The sequence below is a fragment of the Aotus nancymaae genome, unplaced genomic scaffold (assembly GCF_030222135.1).
Source record: "Aotus nancymaae isolate 86718 unplaced genomic scaffold, 86718_ANA_hifiasm-v0.15.2.pri h1tg000092l, whole genome shotgun sequence".
Classification (NCBI taxonomy): domain Eukaryota; kingdom Metazoa; phylum Chordata; class Mammalia; order Primates; family Aotidae; genus Aotus; species Aotus nancymaae.
In genome coordinates this window covers 8,327,887-8,345,120 of record NW_026988507.1, presented here as the reverse complement: position 1 = coordinate 8,345,120, position 17,234 = coordinate 8,327,887, and the positions used below count along the sequence as shown (strand labels likewise).

General features: G+C 38.8%; 1 long non-coding RNA gene across 1 annotated transcript in view; it reads right to left on the bottom strand.

The window, feature by feature from the left end:
* Positions 1 to 12,037, bottom strand: part of LOC135271812 (uncharacterized) — a 235,845-nt gene extending 223,808 nt beyond the window's left edge. The window contains exon 1 of the long non-coding RNA XR_010339945.1: positions 11,993 to 12,037. This is a non-coding gene — a long non-coding RNA (uncharacterized LOC135271812). The remainder of the gene's footprint in view (positions 1 to 11,992) is intronic.
* Between the last annotated feature and the right edge of the window lie 5,197 nt (positions 12,038 to 17,234).

The following is a 17,234-nucleotide window of genomic DNA, read 5'->3' as shown; positions in this document are numbered from 1 at the left end:
TAAAGATTTGGAAAACAGGTCTGACTACCTCAAAAAATTTTCCACTAACATAAGCCACCATGACTTCCCTGCAGCTTGTTGGAGAGCCATCCTGAAGGCCATCACAACCTCCGTGTTAACCCTGGTGTAGAAATCACTGTTTGGGTGGCAAGAGCCAATGGAGAGAGTGTTGGGGTTTGTGTGCACAAGGATAAAGTGTATATAAAACCTTCTTTTGAAGAAAAATGGCATTAGTGTCACCACTCTATCCTATCAGAGAGCTTTGACGGCTGTGCTGAAGATTTTGGTTGTCCTAAAGCATCGGTACCACTGAAAGGTTTATGTGATGTGACTCCATCTTGAGATGATTTATTGAGTGTGAAAATAGGTACTTTAAAGCATTTATGTCTGCCTGCAGATGTGTCATTGGAATTCCGCCATGCTTCGTGGAGGGCCGAGAAGCCAAGGATGCCATCCTGTTAGGCAACGTAACACGTGCTGCTTGTGGAAGATAACATGCCCACAATAGATGTTAGCAAATACATTGTGCTCCAGAAATGGAACCGAGGAACAGAGTCCATCTGGGTGTCATTGCCATGTATGATTCAGAAAATAAACACAACCATGATAATGGCCAACAAAGCACTTCAGAAGCTGTCTGTATCAAGCACACACAACAAGCAAGATCGCAGAGCAGGTGGGATGCCCACAGGGACAATACTAGCCTCACTTTGAGCACTCCCCGACCCAGACACCTTCTTGGTGACACAACACAACATGCACAGGATCTTCCCAGCCCCTTTTCACATCCACTCCACCATTGGCCCATGGTCTGGAAATGGAGCTTTTCATAAAAATTGAAAACTGCTTTTCTGAAAAACTGAAGAATCAGAAGAGTAAAATTCTTAAATCAATGGCTTCATCTTTCAAATTCAAACTAATTAACAGCAATTCTGTAGCAAAGTTGCTTTTCTACTTGTCATGATTTTCTTATACAATTCATGAGGATTGCTTGGATTACAAACAATAGGTACTCTTTTTATATTAGCTTGGCTAATATATATTTTTCTGATCATACTTCCCCTTATATTGACTACATAAAATTCATATCTTTCAGGGTTTTAAAAATAGCAAGGAAAATTGTCTTTTCCAAAAATCTCTTAAATATGTGTAACTCTGTATATCAAAGACCAAGGTAGCAGCTTGGGCACAGTCACCCAGTAGTGACAAAGTCTATTTTTTTTTTCAGACAGAGTCTCACTCTGTTACCCAGGCTGAAGTGCAGTGGCTCAATCTCAGCTCACTTCAACCTCTGCCTGCCAGGTTCAAGCAATTCTCATGCCTCAACCTCCCAAGTACCTGGGATTACAGGTATCACCACACCTGGCTAATTTTTTTTTTATTATTTTTAGTAGAAATGTGGTTTTACCATGTTGGCCAGGGATTGGTCTCAAACTCCTAACCTCAAGTGATCCAGACCTGCCTTGGCCTCTCAAAGTGCTGAAATTATAGGCATGAGCCACAAGTGTCCAGCTCTAAGCCTTCTTTTCAACCAGGCTCCAACCTCGGCTCTATACTTGGCTCCCTTACTCCAGTTTTAGCAACAATCAGGCCAGGTCAGTTTAGCAAAAATTCTCCACTCTTGATATGTGATAAAATTTCTCATGCCGCATCCTTGATAGCTGACCACTCTGGCCTGCCTTCATCAAGAATCCTGTCAAGTCAGGTTAGCTAGAACCTTCCCTCACCCCTGAAGTTTCCTCTTAGTAATTTTCCATCCACTGACTCCCACCCTGTTCCTTGACTATAATTTCTCACTCGTCCTTGTTGCATTTGGAGTGGGCCTTACCTGTCTTCCCTACTGCAAAACCCCCATTATAGTAGTCTCCTTTGAATAAAGTCTTCCCTACTCCCTTTAACAAAAGGCATAAATATTTTTTTCTTTAATACTAGGACTCTTCAAAATTCATGCTGAAATGGCCAGAAAATGCTTAGAGAGAAAAATTTTCACCCTTGTTGCAAATCAGGAGTAGCCTCACATATAAACCAGAAATATGGATGAATTTCAGTTAGATGCAGTTCCTGTGGTATAAATTGGCAAAAGAAAGTGACCTCCATTAGTAGAAGTAGGCACTGTCGTATATTGCCAATGCCAATACTTGTCACAGCAAGTGTTGGAGCGAGGGTGAGCTCAAAGGGAAAGAAGAGGGTAATGGAGAAGCCTAGCCCTTTGGCTTTCTCTGGCCTCTATGGCAATGTAAGTCCACCAATCAGAGAAATAGGCATGAGCGAATATTTCTCTGGAAATACTACCTGTGTGAATGGCCTTGTGAAAGCCTCCCAGCTACGACTCTTATTCTGCAGTCTCCCAAAACCCCCAAACTGCTAGACCTGGGGGATGGGCATCTCCTGCTTTTTCTCCTTTCTCTGGATTCTGGATCTGGAAGGCTTTTAATTTAAAAAAAAAAAAAAATGGCAGAGAAACACACCTATGTTTAGAACCCAGCCTAATCCTACTTTCTAAAAAAGTCAGTAAAAGTACAGCCACTTTGGAAAATGGTTTGGCAGGACATACTTTTCACGTGACCCAGCAATCCCACTCCCAGGTATTGATCCATGTATTTGTCTCCATGATCACTGTCAAAAACTCCCATAAATTCAGTAGCTTAAAACAACCCAAATGTATTATCATACAGTTCTGTAAATCACAAGTTCAAGCACAGCCCTTACTGGGCTAAAATCAAGGTGTTAGTGGGCCGCATTCTTTCTGGGGTTTCTAGGAGAAAACTCATTTTCTTAACTTTTTTGGCTTCCAGAGCATGCCTGTATCCCTTTTCCCTTCTATCTTCATTTCAAAACTGGCAATGGTAGGTCAAGTCCTTCTCAAGGAGCTGTCTCTCTGTCTCTCTGTCTCTCTACAGTAGCCAGGGAAAGCCCTCTACTTTAAAAAAAAAATTAAACTTTTAAGTTCAGGGATACATGTACAGAATGTGCAGGTATGTAACATAGGTAAACATGCATCATAGGGGTTTGTTGTACTGATTATTTCATCACCCAGATATTAAGCCTAGTGTCCACTCATTATTTTTCCTGATCCTCTCCCTCCTTCCACCCACCACCCTCTGATAGGCCCCAGTGTGTGTTGTTCCCTTCTTTGTGTCCATGTGGAGTTCTCATCATTTAGCTCCCACTTATAAGTGAAAACATGCAGTATTTAGTTTTCTGTTTCTGTGTTACTTTGCTAAGGATAATAGCCCTCCACTTTTAACAAATTATGTGATTAGGTTGACCCAGCTAAAATATAGGACAGACTCCTCACTTTAGGGTCAGCTCATTAGCAACCTTGATTACATCTCCAGTCTTAATTCCATTTTGCCATGCTATGTAACATATTCACGGTTTCCCAGATTAGGAAATGGGCATCTTTGGGAGATCCAACATTCTGCTGCCACAACCGAAGAGAAATGAAATTAAATGTCCACACAAATACTCATATTCAAATGCTCATAGCAGCTTTACTCATAGTACTCAATAACTGGAAGCAATCTAAATGTCTACCAACGGGTGAATGAATAAACAAATTGTGGTATACTCATACAATGGAATACTACTTAGCAATGAAAAGTAATAAACTATTCATACAACCGCATGAATAAATCTCAAATGAATTATGCTGCGTGAAAGAAAATAGATGCAAACAGCTATAAACTATTATTCTATTCATATGAATTTCTAGGAAAAGCAAAACCATAGTAACAGAAAGCAGATCATAAGTTGTCAGGAGAGAGAGAGGGAACTTACTGCAGAAGGATGAAGAGAACTTCACGGAATGATGAGGATGTTCTATATCACAAGTGTGGTGGTGATTAACACCATTGCTTATGTTTGTAAAAGCTTATGAAGCCACATCTTTAAAATTCAGAAGTTTAGTTGCATATAAATAAAAAGGATAAATGAATAAAATATATAAATTACATATATGAACCAAATAAAACAGACTAGAATAAAAGATGATTTTTAAAAGTCAATTAGAGGACAATCTAAGAGGACTTTCTAGTTAGGAGAAGAGTCATGAGGCCTGTGAAAAAAATTTACAATGCAAAAGATAAGTGCAAAAGAAGAGAATTCAGAAACTGACCTCCTCTGCAGTAAATTTTCTAAATGGACCAAAAAAAAAGTAACATTAACATCTGCTTTTTATTTCCACCTAAAAACACTGCAACTATGAAAACTAGAAAAACCATTCAAAAATGGATCTAGACAAGGAAGAACTAGACTGAGATGTTACAAAAACACTATCATATCGACAATAAAATCCACCCAGTAGACACCTTTCCCCAGGTGAGCAAATGTCATTTACTCATTGTTTACTTGGTGATTGTCTGAGTCCCCCAGTGACCCATAAGCTCCTTGAGACCAGAGACCTTGTTCTCTGTGGTCGCTGTTCAGCCCTCAGTACCTAGCACAGAGCCTTGCTTTTGGCAGGGACTTCATAATATCAGTTGAATTAAGGAATGTACTACTTAAAATTAGAAATAATAAAATTAGTTACTTACAAAATAGAATAATATAGAATGAGGAAGAAATCAGCTCCTCCATAATAAATGAGGGCTACTTGTATTTTCAGAAAGAAAACAAAAGCCAGGTCTTTAATCTTTTACAGACAAATCTCTGGGACACCTTTCAAGTGTGTGTGACCAGCACCCTTTATATTTAGGCTTTTTGAAGTTAACTAATTTATGAGTATGAGATTCACCTTCCTTTCTCCTCCCTCATGTGAGTGTAAAAGATCCTTCTCACCAGATCCCAACTCCCCTGCTTGGCACAAGGCAATCTTCCTCTTTACTCTCTTCCTCCTGCAATGTATTTCCTCTATACAGCATCTTACATTCTTAAGGTCTTATTTTCTGCAAGAGGAGCCATTACGATGATGCTTCTAAAAATCTTTCATAGAGAAAATGCTTAGAACATGATATTAAATTTTTTTAACACTAAATAAAAATGCACAGAAAAATACTGGGAAAAAATGAACCACGTGGTTAAGAATTGTTATTTCTGGGGGATGAAATTTGGGTCATCTTAATTTTCTATCTTTATACTTTCCTAGTGATTTTTTTTCTTTCATTATTTAAAAAAAATGAAGAAAAAAAGCAGACAAAATAATGAGAATTCTAAGTGAGGAGTGATCTAGAAATATCTATTCTTTTTCTATTTTATCATATTGAATACCAGCTGTGTACATAAGAAGGGTTACTATGAACATACACTTGTACCTATAGTAATTGGTGGAATGTAGTAAGTACCACTGTTAAAGAGAACTAAATATGGCCCGAGAATGCCACATTTATTTCTATATTTGAGTCCTTGTGGACAAACTGCAACCTAGCTTAACAGGTAAGCAAGATTGAGAAACCTAACTTAAGAGTATTCACCTATAACAATAGCTGAGTCTTGGCCAATCCCAGCAGCCATGCTTCAACCATTCATCCACTGCTAAGTGTTCAAACTGTGTTCAAATAAAGGAAACGCCAACCTGTAACCAATCTAGCTATTCTGTGCCTCACTTCCGATCTCTGTACATCATTTCCCTTTTTTTGTCCGTAAATCTTCTTCCAACACATGGCTGCACGGGTATCTCTGTGAATCTGCTGTGATTCTGGGGGCTGTCCGATCCACCAATCATTCATTGCTCAATTAAACTCTTTAAATTTAATTTGGCTGAAGTTTTTCTTTTATCACCACACATAATACCCTGTGAATGTCTCTAGCAGAAAAACGTACATATGTATACAAGACCTTTTTAGACAGTATTGAGAACTGTATACTTGGCCGACAAGATGGCATGATAAATTCTATGTATCCATTTGAAATCATTAGTTTAGAGACTGGAAAGAGAAGTAGAAAGGGACATAGAGTTTCATCATGTTTTCAACAAGGAATGATTTTGCCTTTCCGGGGACATCTGGCAGTATCTGAAGACATATTTGATTGTCACTACTGTAGGAGATGGTGTACACAAGTATCTCCAGGGTGGATCCAGTGATGCTGCTAAGCCTCCTACCTTGCACACGTCAACTCCCTGCAAGGTATTATCCAGCCCAAAGTGTCTACAGTGCTGAGTTTCAGAAATTCCAAGTTAGACAACACTAAAGTTGTATGTAATTATTTCATGAAATATTTGTTTTAGGGAAATGTTTTATTTGTTGGATATATAATATTAGTGACTTTGCTGTGAGATCACTAGCAGATAACTGAGTCATCCTGCCAACATTTACATATTACTCCCAATGACCACACCCTACAAGATTTTGAAGGACTCAAATGTCTATACTAACAACAGATTAAAACCCAGAAAGATTGCTTAGCCCAATGCCCTGGATGCTGCCTGAAAGTAAGATAATTGGATATACAAACAGGAACACCAAGAAAGAAAATCTGTCTGATTTGTCTCAGATGTGATATTTATCCTACAATTACAGATTAAGAGGTAAAGAGAGGGAAAAAGAACCCATCAGTCTAGAGACGTTTTCCAAATAGTATTTATAGTTCTCTGCAAGTAACCTTTTGCTTGGGTAGATAACAAACTTTGTGCAGCATGCTGAGTCTGTCATTAAACATTTGCCTGAAGATCTGAGTGTTAACATCAGTGACAGGGTTTCCTAAACATGTCACATTTCCTCTGCCTGTCACGAAGAATTATAGTTTCTGTGACTCTCACTATAATAGCAGCTATTTGTGGTATTTTAACCTAATGTACAGTCTCAGAAGAAAAACAACAGAAACAATAAAACATCTGCCAGGAACTTGCTTGAAGGAAGGAATTCTAAGTGTTAGAAGGATTCCAAATAAAAGAGCAAAATCTTGGGTGTCAAATACTACAGGATCTGCGCTCGTTAACTTCTCTGTAATTTATGTCTTGATTATTTCCACATCCCAAAGAGGGAAATTTTAATTTACCTATGGTGGCTTTTTTTTGTTGTTTCTTTTTTTTTTTTTGGTAAAATTGTAGGCAAAGCCAGAAAATGTAGAACTTAATTTTGTTTATCTACCTTTATGGGCTGGGGCAGGAGAGAGGGCATACTGTAATCAAACACAAAGGATTCTCTTTAATGAGTTTTATTCTTCTGTGTAGATTCTTGCCATGGCTTGATTTTTGTTTTGTGGCAAGAACAGAGGGTGGCAGGGGAATGGGCTGTTTTCCTTTTTAATGAGAAACCCAGAGTCAAAACTATCGTCAGGATTTCTCCTTTCTTCCCCTCCAGCCTATCAGAGTCAAATGCTCACAACAGGCTCAGGAGCAATGAGCACCAGCTTTGTAAAGACCAAATCGACTAAACAAAATAAACCATGTCATTTCATACTAATTCAAAGACTCGTTCCAACTGCTGTGTGATGAGGAAGCCAAGAACTGAACTGTAACCCAAACACAAACACATTGCATTGCCAGGAAATGGCTAATGTGGCCTCCCGTTACACAGAGCTTTCAAAATGTTTTAAGCATTGATGAATATATCATTTTGGAAAGAGTTCAAACATATGCAGCATTAAGTCTACAAATACATCTTTCTTACAAAAATAATCCCACTTGCCTTTGCATGTGAATGGGGAAATGGAGTATTGGAGTCGAGGCCTGGAACTAGCGCTTCATCGTAATTTACTCAGCCCTAGGACTGAGCCTAGTTGCTGTAGCCTCATCAGAGCATCTCCCTTTCCATCTATATCCCTCTCAGAAAAGAAGCACAGCTACTCTAGAGTCTTACCTTCAAGAGTGAGAGATACACTGCAAATCTCTTTGGAATGCTCTGTGCCGTCATAAGCTTCAGTGGTAAAGACAAGAGTGTTTTAAAAGCCATTTCTGAAGAGAAAGAAAAGTGATTCCCTCCTCCCATAGAAGGAATGTGATAAAGATTGAAAATCCCCTTTGTGCCCATTTGTAGAATGGTACAGCAAAATCCAGATAGGCTATGAAGCACAGTTAGGCTCCAGGTACTAACCATTTGCAAAAATAAAACTGCCCCTAAAATAGAATTAGTCATAGGTCAATCAGCATAACAAAAATATTCCATTACTGAGCCCCAAACACTTATCAGTACCGGTCCAGTCTGAAACAATTTGTTTGAGCTGAACTCTAGACTTATGTTAGTCTTGACTTAGACAATAAGATCTACTCTCAAAACTCCTATACACCCAGGGAGGCCTTCTTCCCAAAGGGCTCTAACTGGGTACCATCAAAGCAGTGGGAAGACCACAGCCAGGGCCCTCTGCTGTAACTGAGGAAGCCGTGCAAGTTAAGGGCTGCTCCTGCAGTGAAGGGGTGAGTGTTTCCAGGAATGTCGGTGCCAGCTATTCACCTGTTTTTTCTCAGCTCTAAGTCCACACTTCTATCCTTTGCTCTATGAAGCCCAGGCCGGAGCTCTGCATACTGGCTTCCTAGTAAGCCTGGATGATATAAGGAGCAAAAATGAAACCAGAAGGCGGGAGGAGGTAAAAAGGACTTCTTTCCTATTATTCCAACACGTTCCTCTCAGTGTCACTCAAGCAGGGGTTGTGGGTCTAGCACCAGCATGTGACTACAGCCAGCTTCTGAGCCACTCTCAGACCAGCCTCGGCAGCTTGAGTCTGGTGGCTCGTCAGAAACCTGAACACCAACTGGATGGGGCTTGCATTCCCAGCTCCTAGGTTGGGGTGATTCCTTTAGTTTTCTTCAGTTCCAAGGGTGGTATCTATTTTTTATTATCTTAGTTTTTCCTTTTTGCTCTTTCAGCCCACTAACAGCTGTGTAATGTATTCTCTATATTAAATCCTGACTGTTTGCAATTCCTCATGCCACATAAATTATGTGGATAACCACACTTTCCAGCCTGGATCCCGATCTATTCAGTAAAGCACAGTGGAGGGTGAAGGTTTAGAGGAGGGGATGGGGGTGGCGGGGAAGTAAAGGAAACCTGGGTCTGTAGAAAGGTCTGAGTCTTCCATTTGATGATCAATTAGAAGTGAGGATTAGACCTGCAGTGTCCAATCGGGCAGCCTTTGAAACGTAGCTGGTGTGAGCAAGAGACTGAATGTAAATTATTTGCCAATAATTATTTTGGTTATTGAAAAACGTTTTAGTGTGTTTGGAACAACTTAAGTAAGTGAATCTACATTTTTAACTGTAAGTTGTATGAAATCCATATAGATAGCAATTATCTCTGATGAAAAGCATACAAATCAAGATATGCCACGAATAAAAAAGAAAGTAAATAAACACCTCAATTTTTTATAATAATTTTATGTTGAAATGATACCGTTTTGAATATAGCATGTGGAATTAAAGGTATTACTGAAGTTAATTTCACCTTTCTCTTAACTTTTTGAAAGTGGCTACTAGAAATTTTAAAGTTACCTCTGCGGTTTGCATTGTATTTCTATTGGAAAGCACAGCTCTAGGCTCTTATTTCTCATACCCTCAATTTCCACGTTTTCCATCTAAACACATTGTATTTGTTACTTTTCATTTGGTAGCATGTAAGAAAAGCCAACTCTGGATAGCTTAATAAAAACAAATTGCAAAATACATAGACAACAACAGCAAGCAGAGCTGAAACCTGAATTACGAACAATCCTTGAAGAAAGCCTGAAGCACACAGCACTAGCCTGGGTTTGGTACCAAAGGACTCAACCTCTGCATACTTTCTAACTTCCCAACATGTTACTGTTTGGCCAGATGGCAAGCCAAACAACAGAAACACATAAACAGCAGAATCCCTATAAAAGACTATCCCTCTATATTCAGTCTAATAGTTGCAGATAATTAGCTTATAATGTCTGAATCATTCAATATGCTTTCAAATTTCACAACAAAGCCATCCACATGATTACAACTCATTTGTTGTAAGTCAAGGTTCACCAGTAAAATGGGAGTGAGGATTCTGGATTGGAGGTTGTGAAGAAAGAAATATAGAAAGATAGCATCAGCAATTATACTGTACCCTTAAATCCTATGTTTCTACAAATTTCCAGAAGACAGGCTTCCTATTAAGGTTGTCTCTTTTCTAATTATAAGAAAACTACTTTTATACAGAAGTTTTCTTTGTTATAGCCAATATGTCTCCATTACAATTCTTTTAACTTCAGTAATAACGTAAAGACCAATCAAGTAATATGCAAATGCTTATTAAACGTCTACTATGAAACAAAGCACTGGAGGAGGGGATATGGACATTGAGGACATAACAATGTCTTCTTGGCAAGAAACTTGCAAACAAGAGAAAGAGAAAATATAGAATACTACACCTTTGGCTTTGGAAGGGACTTTGGAGGTCACCTAATACAATCTCACAGTCTGTGGATAATTCAGCCCCTGCAACTCTCCTCAGGAATGTTCAGCTTCTGTTTAAAGCTGCTTCAACAGGGAGACAGAATTCATAGCCATAGGAGCCTGTCTATTCCATTTTTATATTACTTTTATTTTTAGCCAGATCTTTGTGCAAAATTTAAAAAAAAATGCACCATTACAATTTCTACTCACTGGTCCTTTTTCCGTCTTTCTTTACAGACAATAACCCTTCAAGTATTTAAAGTCCCCTATCATATCTTCTGTCCTTTTTTATGGACAGCATTGCCATAGGATGCTTTGTGATGAAAAAAAAAAAAAGTATTCCATGGTGAAACACACTTAGAAAAATAGAGTATATTCTAATCCTGTCTTAAAAATACACTTCTTGTTCTCTTGAAACTGTGAGCATTCTAGCAACAAGAAAACCCATCTGTCTGCACTGCAGCAAGCACTTTCCAAACCCATTTGACCACAAAAATCTTATTTCTCTCAATTTCACCTTCACATCACACAGAATTACAGTGCAATAGAAAATTTATCACTGCATTCATTCATTCAACAACTACTCATTAGGCACCTCCATTGCACCAGGCTTTGTGATATGTGCTGGGATCACTACAGTAGATAAAAATGATTGCTGACTTCCCAGAGCAGAAAGTCTAGTATGGAAAATGAATAATTAAATGAGCAATAACATAAAAAGTTAACATAGAAATTGTTGGGGAAGTGCAGTTTTATGGGAACACACTTTGGGCACTGCTGCTGTGGGCTGAACAGCCTCAGATTTTCCCATCGTTCTTTGGATAGCATGGTTTCCAGACTCTTTGCCCTTCTGGTCATTATCATTTCCCTACTCTGGTTTGTCAATGTCCCTCAGAAAGAGGACCCAAACTAAACCCAATACTCCAGGAACGATTTGACCAGGAGTGCCTAAGACATGCAGATGATTTGAGTGTTTGTTCAGGACATTGAACTTTTCCTGATGCAGCCTGCTGTACAAATATAAAATGCTGAAAATAGGCCAGGTGCAGTGGCTCACGCCTGTAATCCCAGCGCTTTGGCAGGTCAAGGCAGGTGGATCACTTGAGGCCAAGAGTTAAAGATCAGCCTGGCCAACATGGTGAAACCCCATCTCTACTAAAAATGCAAAAATTCACTGGGCGTGGTGGTACATTTCTGTAACTCCAGCTACTTGGGAGGCTGAGGCACAAGAATCACTTGAACCCAGAAGGTGGGGGTTGCAGTGAGTCGAGATTGTGCCACTGCACTCCAGTCTGGGTGACAGAGCAAAGCTCTGCCTCCAAATTAAAAAAAAAAAAATGCTTAAAATAACAATAAAACAATAGCTTATTACAAAATAAGATGTTCCAAAAAAGTTTATTAATTATAGACCAAAGCAAGCTCATTTCCATTTTAAGAGACTAGATAAGGCTTCAAGAAATATTTGAGTTGAATCTTGATAAGAGAGTAGAATTTGGATAGTAAATTCCTTCAGAATGTTCACAGAAACATAAAAACTAAATGAGATCTGGGAAACTCCAACTTGACCATGGGCCCCCATAAGCTGCTTAAAAACATTAAAAGCAAACTCACAGTTCAGAAGCAAAATTGTGGCATCTAGTCATAGATTCCAAGCTTTACAATGAAAACAGATGGCATATTAGAGGATTTATGTTTAGGGTGGTATTGACTGACCTTTCAGATGTCCTCTGGAGATCAAAGAATCTGCCTCCTCTCACCTAGTGGACTCTTGTTTGGAGTATACACCGGAGCTGCTCGTGTTGACAGTGGCTCAGGATGGGAAAGCACACTCAGAAGTCAGTGGTACCAGCATAACCAGGAGAACCTGGACTGTAAGGAACAGGGAGTTTAAGCTTAAAGAAGTGACTGCCTTATATTTTAAGATGGTATCATAACTAACATGTCACTACCGTTAATAAGTAAAAGCAGCCAGGCGCGGTGGCTCACGCCTGTAATCTCAGCATTTTGGGAGGCCGAGGTGGGCGGATCACTTGAGGTCAGGAGTTCAAGACCAGCCTGGCCAACATAGTGAACCCCTGTCTCTACTAAGAAAAAATACAAAAATTAGCCAGGCATGGTGGCAGTTGCCTGTAATCCCAGTTATTCAGAAGGCTAAGCAGGAAAATTACTTGCACCTGGGAGACAGAGGTTGCAGTGAGCTGAGATTATCCCACTGCACTCCAGCCTGGGTAACAGAACAAGACTCCATCTCAAAAATTAAATTAATTTAATTAAATTTAAAAAATAAGTAAAAGCAGCCCTGAGAGTCAAATGTGAAACTGGATCAGACAGAGAAGGTCACAGAACAACTTCCCCCATTTCCCACATATCCCTGTAGAACCCAGTACTGTGCTTGCTAAAATCATGCCCAGAATTCACAAAGGAAAGAGTAGACAATTCCATCTATTCTTCTCTGTTTGCCCTGATCAAACAGTAGATGATATTCAAAGCAATAGCTGGGAAGCATTTTTTATTATTACTATTATCATTCCAGTTTTCATTCTTCCATGCATCCTGTCTCCCCCATTAGCATGGATAATTGAGAGCTAGCATTTAAATCACTAATATTTAACACTAATAGCCTGATTGTATTGCTGCCTCCTGACCTCTCACCATCTGACTGCTCCTGGTAACTTTGAAGGACACTAATGTCCTTAATATCATAATTGGCCACAACTTATTGGTTGCACATGAGAGGCCCTACTCTGTTTACTTTTAATTTGAGTTCCAGAAATGGTTCTATTCATCACCATCAATGGAGAATTCACAAGGGCAAACGAAAAGCTCAACACTCTGATGAAACCAAAAATTTTCAGCAATCATCTTCAGGGGGTTTCTATACCCAGTGAAGCCTTCCAAAGGGTGGGCATTTCTGAATAGCTGACCACATTTTTCATATTTAATTTGGTTGTTTAACCTCAACATTTACATTTTCCTACTAATAATTTTAATTTGCTGTAAAAATGACCAGTACCAACCAGGTATACTTTACTTTAATTCATTTATTTCACCTGCTAGGTGGAAATATAGAAGGGAGGGAGGGAGGGAGGAGAAAATTGATGAAGTCTGATTGAACAGAGGTAGATGAAAGGGAAGAATGATGGAAGCATGAGAGAAACAGAGCCTACAAGCAATGTTCAGAGAAAAGCATTTGTCATAGGGCTGACACATGCATGGTAAGTACAGAAAAACCTGTATTAGTTTTTTCTATGTGTGTGTTCATTTAATTGATGAGCTTTTCTATTGAACCTTTTTCAATGTATGAGTTAGTAATGTTAGAATATGAATGGATACAAAAGATGAGCGCTATTGTCTTGCCCTTAGATAACTGAAAAGTGACATGTTACAAATTTCCATCCCTATGTGTCAGGCTAAATAATGGTCTCCCACCTCTCAAAGGCAACTAGGTTCTAATCCCTGGGAGCTGTGAATGTTACCTGAGATGAAAAAGACCTTTATGGATATAATGGATATGACTAAATTAAGGATCCAGAGATGAGGTTATCCTGGATTAGCCAAGTAGGCCCTAAATGCAATCACATGTATTCTTACAAGAGGGAAGTAGAATGAGATTAGACTACAGACAGAAGATGGGAAGAGCATGTGACCAGGAGGCAGAGATCATAGTGATGTGACCGCAGGTGAAGGAATGCTAGCCACCAGAGGCTGGAAGAAGCAAGAAATAGATTCTCCCCTAGAGCCTCTGGAGGTAGCGTGGCCTTGCTGACACCTTGATTTCAGTTCAGTGAAACTGATTTTTGTCTTCTAGCCTCTAGAACTGTAAGAGAATACATGTGTGGTGTTTTAGGCCACCAAATTTGTGGTAATTTCTTACAGCAGTAATAGGAAAGTAATAAACCCACATTTAAACAACAACAAAAAGCAAGTACCCAGCAGCTTCAAAAACAATTCCCAGATTCCAAGTATCCCTCAGCAAAGAGGTTCTCTCCGGAGTCTTGAGCCGTAGATCTCACAAGTTCCCTATGCACCCACTACAAGACCTAAAGGAATGAACAATTTACCCTGAGAAAAGAACTCGTACAGGAAGCCCATCCACAGTGAAAAATGATCAAGGTGAACTGAATATATAAATACCGAGATGACATAGAATATACTTTCAAAGTCTCTTTATGAGTCAGGAAAGACAGCATACCTCTAAAAAGTTTCAAATAATAAAATGTTAACAAAGGATAGGAAAATAAATGAAGAAAGAAATGCTCAATGAATGGAAGACATAGGAAGAAAAAAGTGAGTATAATTATGCTCAGGATAGGTACTGATCAATAATTCTAAAGAAATTTCCAGTTTCCTTATAAAATCCTCCCTAAGGGTGAATCAGATTTTCCTTTTTATCTTCTCCACAATGCACCAAAATGTGTGAGTCAGTGATTGAGAGGTAGCTAATTAAAATGCACTGGGAAAAGTCAGAAAGCTGTGCAGCTCGCCACTGGAGTTTTCAGTAGGAGTTAAGATGCCCAGATTTGAAACAAATCATTTTAGAGAAAAGAAGGGTTACTTCCTGCAATAAATCCCCATCAGGATGGATTCTCACTGGTTCCAGCCATGGTGATGGATGGTGCTCTCTAGGCTGGCTGTGTGGATTGGATTTGGAATGGCCACCAAAAGTGCAGATGCTTATCTGAAACTTATCTGAACAAGCCAAATCTCAGGGGCCTGCAAAATTATGCAGGCGTTCTTTCAAGATTAGTCTCTCTTGTAAGATGGCTGGCACTGTAGCTTGGGTACTTGGCTGTATGTCCAGTGAGGATGGATTTTTTCTTCACAATTTTTGGCATTCCTGGTGCGGGAAAAATAAAGCATGTGTGCGCACTGACATACATAATCAAGCAAAGTAAACACTACATTACTAAGATGTTTAAACTACCTACATTTGCTTCCTAAGAGCCTACTGTGTGCTTTATGGTTCCTGCTCAAAAACAATTTAGAATAATGTTAGGAAAACAAAGTGATTTATAAATTCCTATAACATTTACAATATTTATAAATATTAAAAGAAACTCCTCAATTACAAGCAGTCAAAAAATAGAATTGTGCTACTTAAACTGTACCATAATTAGAGTAAGATTTGGTAGTCAAGAAAAAATAAACCTGCTTATGGTAAAAAGAATAACTATTATTTCATGAATGCCTACAGTATGCTAGGCAGTGTTTGAAAACAAACATTATTTCATTTAGTTATTTCAACAACACAATATAGGTAAGAATCTTTATCTTCATCTTATCTTCATCATGAGAAGAGTCAAGATACAGAAAAGTTAAATTTTCCAAACTCATTTAACCAATACACAGCTGAATCAGAATTTAAAGCTAAGACTCAAAAAACAAAACAGACAACAACAACAAAAAACCTCTCGATCAATAGTCTCTCCTGGCGTTTTATTTTATTGATGTTTGTCAAGAAGGAAAATCATGGTAGGTAGTTATTTCTGATAAACAAATCTGAGTGGAGTGGAGTGTAGACTAGAAAGAAATGGAAAAAGGAGACAAGTTTTCCCCTTTTTTTTCTAATGGCATAACAATCACAATGTTCATTTAAGAAGGAGGACGTTTGGAAAAGAATCTTTTCTTATATGCATGTTTTTCTGGCTAAACAGATAAAACTTTTCCTTCCTGACGACGTGAAGTAAGAAAGTGCAGTTTCAGCACTGAGCTTGTTACATGTGCTCCATTTGTTGTCTCAGTATTTAAAGGACTTCCTTTGTGCATCTCCAATATGCTAGAAGTTGAAGGTTAATTTTGTTGTAGTAAATTCCTTTGCATTTGTGTTCATTTCTATTGCTGCTATAACAAATTACTAGAAACTTAATGACTTAAGACAAGACAATACAACTGTATTATCTCAAGTATCTGTAGGTCAGAAGTCCAGGTTGGCTAAGTTGGTTTCTGCTCAAAGTATCACACGGTCTAAATCAAAATCAGCAGGTACTAATTTCCTTCTGGAGGCTCTGGAAATGGATCAGTTTCCAGGATCATTCAGAATGTTGGTAAAACTCAGTCCCATGCTGCTATAGGACTAAGTTCCCATTTTACTTACTGGTTGATGGTGGAGATGGGGACAATTCTTTCTCAGCTACTAGAGATTGCCCACATTTCTTGACTCATGGCACTGGTTCTCTATCTTCAAAGGTTGAGTCCTTCTCATACTTCTAATCTACCTGATACCCCCTTTTCCTTTTCCACATCACTCCTCTGCTACTTCCTCTTCCACCACATCTCTCTGACTTGACGCTTCTACTTTTCTCCCTCTCCTACTTCTCAACGCTCGTGTGATAAACACTGGACCCACTGGATACTCCAGGTAATCTCCCTATTTTAAGGTCAGCTGATAAGTCACCCTAATTCCATCTGCAGAGTCCCTTTCCTGCAGTACATAGGTTAGTGTTTGACTGGATAACTGGGGATAGGGATCTTGGGGATACTACCTTAGAATTCTATTACAGCATTTATTTGCTTATAGGAAATATTTTGTTTTATTAATAAAAACAAATTAAATGTACTCAGTGCCACCGTGTGGTTTCCACTTCTCCCTTCTACACAGTCTCACTGTCCTGGCCTCATGAGGATTAAAGTCCCTTCTATAAATATAGAGCGTGAGTTTTGAGAAAATGGGATGTGCTCCAAAACAGTTATTATCAAGTAATTTTTTCATGCAGGTAATTTAGAAAAAATACAACTTTAAAAACCAGCTTCTAATTAATTTTCAGGATATTTCTTTTGGGAGGTCTTTATTTTTAATGATTTGAACTTGTATTTTAAATTTAAGGGGTATATGTATAGGTTTGTTTCATGGGTATATTGTCTGATATTGAGATGATTTAGGATACGACTGATCCCATCACCCAGGTAGTGAGCACAGTACTCAACAGTCTTTCAAACCGTGCCCTCCTACCTCCTC